This window comes from Arachis ipaensis, chromosome B05 (genome assembly GCF_000816755.2).
Source record: "Arachis ipaensis cultivar K30076 chromosome B05, Araip1.1, whole genome shotgun sequence".
NCBI classification, from domain to species: Eukaryota; Viridiplantae; Streptophyta; class Magnoliopsida; order Fabales; family Fabaceae; genus Arachis; species Arachis ipaensis.
In genome coordinates this window covers 126,074,919-126,082,269 of record NC_029789.2, presented here as the reverse complement: position 1 = coordinate 126,082,269, position 7,351 = coordinate 126,074,919, and positions in this window count along the sequence as shown.

Sequence of the window (7,351 nt, the reverse complement as noted above, 5' to 3'; positions counted from 1 at the left end):
AAATAGTCATTCATATATTTTGTATTTTAATATTTTAAATATCAATTTTGTCTTTGGTTCTCTCCTTCATGTTTTAATCAATATTTTGTATACCATCATAATTATTAATAAGTTAAAAAAATCATCATGTCTGATTTTAGTGGTATTAGAATTAATAGTCAATATTAGAATAATATTTATTTTAGAAGTCATGTCGTGATCTTTTAGTAGTAGTTGTTGTTTGCTTTTGAAAAATGTGAGTAATTGTGGTGGTTAGGACAGTCTTAGAATTTGCTATTTCAATAATTTTTATTGGAATTGATTTGATATTAGTGTGTGTTAGGGTAGGGTCAATGAGTGTAGATATGTGTGGATTAGGGGGATGGATAAGAATAACACTATGTCAGAAAATTTTTGAATGAGAGAATAGTTTAAAGTGTTGATAGAGTGAAATGGGGATATATTTTCTGAGAAACTTATATCTCTAGAAATGAAAATCTTCTTCTTTTCTGTATCATACAACTTGTACCTTTTATAGCCAATCGAGCAGCCCAAAAAAATAGCCTTTATAACTCTTGGAAAAAAATTGTTTCATTGAGATAATAGGATGCATGCATAGCAGAGGCAGCCAAACACTCTCAAAGCTTGGTAATCTGGATGCTTTTGGAAAATTCTCTCATATGGAGTTTAAAAATTAATAATAGGACTGGACAATCTGTTGATGAGGAATGTAGCTGTGAGAATATATTCTCCCTAAAATTGAATTGGTACCTTGGACAGGAAAAATAAGGTGTGGACTACATTTAATAAATGTTGATACTTGCGCTCCACAACAGAGTTCTGTTCAGGTATTTCAACACAAGAAAATTGGTGGAGTATTCTTTTGAATTGCAGAAAATCAGTGAGAGCTAACTCCTTAGCATTGTCTGAACGGATCTGTTTCACCTGTGATTTGAATTGTGTCTCAACCAGATAAATAAAATTGATCAAAGAATTTGTTGCATCAAATTTATACTTGAGTAGGCAAGTCCAAGTGAACCGTGAATAATCATCAACAATTATAAAAAAATATTTCATTTTATTGTGTGTAGGAGTCTGATGTGACCCCAAATGTCACAATGGATCAAATTAAATGGAGATTCACACAAGTTGTTATTTGCATGAAAAGATAAATATTTAAATTTTGCTAAGGGACATACTTCACATCTTGAGTGATCAAATTTCAAGAGATTATTTGAAAGAAACTGACTCAATTTTATAAACACATTTTTTGACACATGACCTAATCTTGTATGCCAAGTACAACTATCTACATGACAAATAAAAAAATTAGAGTGTTTAACAGAATTGAAGAGTTGATGGTGAGGAGATTCCAACAAGAATAGACCTCCACATTTATCATCTTTGCTAATCACCCTCTTAAAAATCTGGTCCTATATTGTGAAAGAAATGTCAGAAAAATGGACATTATATTTAAAAGATTTTATTAAACTACTTACTGATATGAAATTGACTCGAAAAGAAAGAATGTAAATGACATTATGAAGAACCAAAGACTTATTTATATGAATGGTACCCGTAGTAACATCACGTATTCTAGTATGGTCAGGTAATGAGACATAATAGTTTGACAATGATTTTGGATTATTAAGTAAGGCATAGACATTGGTTATGTGGGTGGTAGCACCTGAGTCAGTTACCCATGAATGTGTCAAAAGATTTGGATCCAAGTAACTAGTTGAGAAATTTTCACCTGCACATATCTCAGGATTGTCATTAATAGAAAGAGTTAGTTAAGACTGCAATAGACTCATGAGTTGTTGGTACTAAGATGCCGTGAGAGAAAACCTAGAGTCTTTGTCAGCTCTATACTCCTTCTCTTGCCCAGGTATTGTTTCAGCAACAAGATTCACCTAATTCCATTACTTGTTCTGATTGTACCCTGGTGGATACCTATAGAGTTTATAGCATTTATATTGTGTGTGACCACAGTAGGTGCAGAGCGGATAGTCTCACTTTTTTTCCTCTGTATTGATTCACTGAATGGCCTCGATGTGCTGTAGGAGTGGACTTTATAGCAAAAGTGACTTGTTGAGGTATTGCAATCGAATTGGCCATGCCAATAGCACGTTGTCACTCTTTTTGAAGAACCAAAGAGAAAATCTTCAAGATAGGGGGAGGGGGTCCGATAACAGAATTTGACCTCTTATATTGGAGAAGAAATCATTCATGTCCATTAGAAAGAACAGACGTGTTCTTGATCTAGATGAAATTAGAAGGCTTTTGCTCCTCCACATGTGCACGTTGCAAGCGGCCGAAATGTGTTAAGTTCTTCCCAAATTATTTTCAATTTGGTAAAGTGTTGAGAAACAGAGAGATTACCTTGAGTTAGGGTAACTAAAGCCTTTTTCAGCTCAAAGATTCTTGGACCGTTGCTTTGAGAGAACCTTGTTTCTAGGTCTTGCCATAACAAAGCTGCAGATCCAGCATAGATCGAACTAGTAGCAATATCCTTTGAAATAGAGTTTAGAAGCCAAGTTGTAACAATATCATTCGTGCATTGTCACGATTCAGCAAGCACAGGATCGATTGTTGAATCTGGTTTAGTGATGGATCCATCTATGAAATCCAATTTTCTCTTTTCACTTAACACTAGGCGCATTAAACGACTCCAAGATGCATAGTTATCTTCTTATAATGGTTGAGAGGTCAGCACCAAACCGGAATGATCATCAGGTTATAGTGCACAGGGATCTTAAACAGAGAATTTCACTGATTGAGAGACTTTCATCGATTGAGGAACTTCCATGGCTCACTTGAAATTGGAAAGTGAACAAAAAAAGCGGAAAGAAAAAGGGTAAAGAACAGCAAGAAAGAGGTTTTCTCAGAAAAATTTGGAAAGAGAAAGGGATCGTAGAGTGTGGCATTGCGGAAGAAAAATTAGTGAGAGATTATTCCATCTGATACCATATTGAATTTGATTTGGGAAAAAATGAATGACTTACTTCTCATTAAATATGATGTTTGTATATATATGTACAGCTGGATGCATAACTAGTGACCTAACTAATCTATTAATTGTACACCTGACATGACTTAGTAAATAAATATCATTCTAATACTAACTATTGATTCTAATAAGTGGTGCTATCCATGTCTGATCTTGGCGGTGCTATGCATGTCTTGATTCGCTGTTAGTTGTTTATTAGCAGATATATAGAGTAAGCTAAAAAAGTGTACGTGGAAGACATCTACCACTTCATAAACAACTCCGACAACTACTGATGAAACACTAGCATCATGCTAATGTCACAAACGACTCTTGACAAATTGTTTCATTCATAGATAATAATTTCTTATACAACAAGTATTAGTATCAATATTCCTAATTTTGAAAATCTATCAAAACTTGCGTATTTCATGACATTGTGGGTGGTTAGATGTTAGTTTGTGGTGGTTGACGGTGGTGGTTTGTTTCCAACGACTAAAACAAGGGTAGGTTTTGATGGTGGATGTGAGTGTTTGCACTACAAGCCTAAAGAAAGCTCAAAGCTTTGAACTATAGAATCAGAATAATAGAAGAAGACTAGTAGCAGCTGAGAGAAATTAGAAGATGCATAATTTTCAATATAGAATTTAGAATAGTGTGTTTATAAGAGAGCTACTAATTAATCACTATTTATACACATATAGTGGCTAAATATTCCAAATAAGATCATCCCCAAGACTCTAACTAGCTTGCCTAACGTTCTAAGGAATGAGTAACATAATGCTTTGATTGATTCTCTTTTTGACTAGTTCCACAAGCAAACTGACTTAGCTTTCTTCCTTCAACACCTCCCTCAAGCTTTGTCGAGATTTCATTCCCAATCGAATCTTGGACTTGAACTTCTCAAATAGTGGAATAAAAGGAGGTTTAGTGATAAGATTAGCTATCTGATCTTGGGCTATTATGTGAACTACATATAGTTGTCTTTGGTTGACAGGGTCTTTGATGAAATGTAAGTCTGTCTCAAAATATTTACAGCGATTATGCAAAATTTGGTTGGCAGTGAGATGGTACATACTAAGATTATCACAATATATTGTTGGAGGTATGCTTTGAGGAACTTGTAGTTCTTGTAGCAATTTTTGAATTAACATGATTTCCATTTGTGTAGATGTAATGGCTCTATATTCCACATCGGTGCTTGTTCTACTAACTTTGGTCTGCTTAGAACACTTCAATGATACCAAATTTATCCCTAGGTACATGCAATATCCTGAAATTGACCTTCAATCATCCAAGACTAAGGCCCAATCTGCATCTACGAATGACAAAATGCGATAATTAGCACATTTACTAAAAATCATGCCTTGAGTTTTAGTGCCTTGCAAGTATCTCATGATTTTTTTTCACTGCCTTCTAACTTCTATTGATCTGGAGTAGAGCAGTGCATGAATTGAAAGCATTGATTCACTGCATAAGAAATACTATACGCGTTACATTTAGATATTGTAATGCTTTTAATATTGAACGATATTTCTTAGGGTCTTCAAATTGCTCTGAATCACCCTTACACAGCTTGAGAGATGCCACCATTGGTGTAAGCATAGGCTTGGCATCAAGCATTCTTGCTTTCACAAGCAAATTGCTAGTGTATTTGGACTGAGTTAATAACAGTTTATTGTTCTCTAGGTAATCTACTTCTATTCCCAACAAGTAGTTGAATTTGCCAAGGTCTTTTAATGAAAATACATTATTAAGAATCTTGAACAAATGCTCAATTTCTTTAGGATTTGAACCTATAACAACAATGTTATCAACCTATATTAACATATATATAATAGAATTTGAAGTTTTCTTAATAAATAAAGCAACAGCAGCAGCAATGTTATAGAACTCAAATTGTTTAAGGGTGTTAGCTAAAGTTGTATACTAAGCCCTTGATGCTTGTTTTAACACATACAGAGCTTTATGAAGCTTACACACTTTCGCCGAATCTAAAGATTAGTAGCTTGGGGTTGTTTCATATAAACTTTGTCTTGAAGAATCCCATTTAGGAAGGTATTATCGAAATTAAACTGTCTCAACTCCCATCCTTGAGTGAGAGGAACAGTCAATATAACTCTGATTGTAGTAGGGCACACCACAGGGCTGAATATCTCTTCATAATCTATCCTTTCTATTTGATGGGAGCCCTTTGCAACAAGGCGAGACTTATATCTCATAACATCTCCATTTGATTTTCTTTTAAATGCATATACCCATTTACAGTATACAATCGTGGCATCAGGAGGGGGTCAATTAAAGTCCAAGTTCTACATCTAGAGAGTGCTTTAAGTTCGTCATCTATAACAAGCTTCCAGTGACTACAAGAAAGAGCTTGCTGTATAGTTCTTGGAGGATTATTCTTTAAATCAATAGTGTGATTGAGAGTAGTGTGAAGGCCCCTAATCTAATAGAACCAGATTGATTCTAGTGACCATTGAGTGGGTATTATGCATAGGATGAGTAGGAGAGGATGTGGTTTGTACAATTAGTGGAAGGACAATTTCAATTCCTGAAATTGGCACTTGCTAATTTCAATTCCTCAAAAATGCGAGGAAGCTCTCTGCCCATTAGGGCGCTAATGCCAAGCCTGGTGTTTAGCTCCAGGAAGACAGAATCAAAGGAGGAGCTTCTACCCACTAAGCGCTAAACGCCGAATCTGGCGTTTAGCGCCAATGATCTGGATCACACTTCACCAAAAGAGCATCTTTATTTGGATTTAGCTTTTAATTATTATATCTTATTGTATTTTAGTTATTTTTATTTACAAACAAAACATTCTAGCTTTAGAATTTATTATTTTACTTTAGTTTCAAATAAAATTAAATTAGATATAAAAGAAAAAAGATTCAGCCCTTCAAGGGATCCTCGGACTTACGCACTTTCACATTTTCTGAATCCTAGTCTTCTCTCTGAGTCATGAGCCACTAAACCTCCTTGGTTAAGGTTAGGAGCTCTGTTTATTTCTATGGATTAAGACTGTTATTATTCTATTTTAATTTATGTATTGATTTAGTTTCAAGGATTACTTTCGTTCTTCATCTTATGAATCTGGGTATATCAGAAGAACAACCCTTATTCTATATGAATTCTTGTAATTCTTGGAAAAGTTATCTCACTTGAATACTAGCTTGAAAGTAAATTCCTCCTAAACTGCTAATTGCTTGGATTTATCAGGATACGTGACATATAATCCTCTTATATTTGGGTAATTAGGGTTTTTGTGGCCAATAAACTAGAATTGAACTTAACCCTCTAATCTATATTAAGTGACCAAGGAATTGGCGGTTGATTAGGTTAGAGGAGACTAAATCACTAAGAAATTAGGGTATAGTCAATTACAGTTTGCCATGAAATGAATCTTGCATGATTAAAATAGTTGGTAAGAAAACTTAATCCGGAATCATAAATAACTTCGAAACCTTAACTATCTTCTCACATATACTTCACACAGATTCTACTGTTTACTTTTCTACTCTCTGAAGTACTGTTTAATGCGATTTACAACCCTCAAAACACCACTTTCTGCTTGCCTGACTAAGTGATTCATTCGACTATTGTTGCTCAGTCCATCAATTCTCGTGGGATCGACTCTCACTCACCTGGGGTATTATTTGGTACAACCCGGTACACTTGCTGGTTAGTTTGTGGACTTTGAATTCCGTGACCATTCTACCATTCTTGGTGAGCTAGAACGTCTGCCGCTGGCCGCACTCAATGCTCTATGTGGATTTGGGGAAGGAGAACCTCCACCACGAGCCAAGCCTCCACCACCGTGACGTTTGCCGCTCTCTCCACTGAGTCGCACTCCAGCGAGCCACCTCCACCGCCGCAACCTCCACCTCCACCATTGCTCCACTCTTTTTGCTCAGAGGTTAGTTTTGGAATTTTGTCAATTTCCAATTTAATCTTCTCTGTTTTAAATTTATTATGGTTTAATTAGATTTTAATTTTTTATTAGTAATTTTGTAAGAACCGGAGTTTTCACGTAATTTCGTTTTAATAAAATAATTTTAGTGCCCGGAATAGATTCAAAATTTAGAAGTTTTAATTTGAAAATATAAAGGTGAAATTCGATTTTGATGAATTTTTAAGAGTTGGAAAATGTATCTCTTTCAAAAAGTTTTGTAAAAATGCGTACTGACACTTAAGTTGGCAGTACTGGCTCTAGTCTGTCCAGTACCGTGTATTTTGGAAAATAAGATTTTGAATGTTGATTTATTGTTTTGAAAGGATAAAATAATTTAGAATCGAAAACCGGGGGACTAATTTTAAAGGTTTTGGCCCAAAGTGGGCCAACCGGACCAAAAACGCTAACAAATTGGACCAGGCCCAAATCGG